This window comes from Octopus bimaculoides, chromosome 12 (genome assembly GCF_001194135.2).
Source record: "Octopus bimaculoides isolate UCB-OBI-ISO-001 chromosome 12, ASM119413v2, whole genome shotgun sequence".
Taxonomy (NCBI): Eukaryota; Metazoa; Mollusca; class Cephalopoda; order Octopoda; family Octopodidae; genus Octopus; species Octopus bimaculoides.
The window spans coordinates 58,657,458-58,658,172 of NC_068992.1; positions in this window are offsets into that span (position 1 = coordinate 58,657,458).

A 715-nucleotide genomic window follows, 5' to 3' on the forward strand; every position below is an offset into this window, starting at 1 on the left:
ATATATATATATATATATATATATATATAAATATATATAAATATATATAATATTTATATAATACATACTTATATATCACAAAGTACAATAAACACAGCTACATTGAGATGTATGTACAATCTATACACACATATACATACACACACATAAACACACAACTGCACAAGCACAAGAACACATACACACACACTCATGCTCGCATACACACGCGCACACACACGTACACACACGCACACACATACACGTAAGAACTCATATACACACATATTTATATACATGCATACATAGGCAAAAATATAGATCTCAGCACAATAAACACGATCACGCAACATATGTGTGTGTGTTTGCATGTGTGTGTGTGTGTGTGTGTGTGTGTGTGTGTGTGTGTGTGTGTATAGACATGATTGTATGCTTGTATGCTTTTATGTATGTGTGTATATAAAGATATCTATCGTATTGATCATAATATATCACATAAATGCTTAAATTCAAATGAAGCCATTTTATTCAATACATTTCTATGGTCAAATTTAAAAGCTCTGAATCATACGAAAGTATATAATATGACGAAGAGACACTTTATGTATGTACTTACGTATGTGTATATAACTACAGACGTATGAACATATATTGGTATATGTACATCTATGCATAATCTATGTACAGTTATCATATATATATATGTATATATATATATATATATATATATATATAT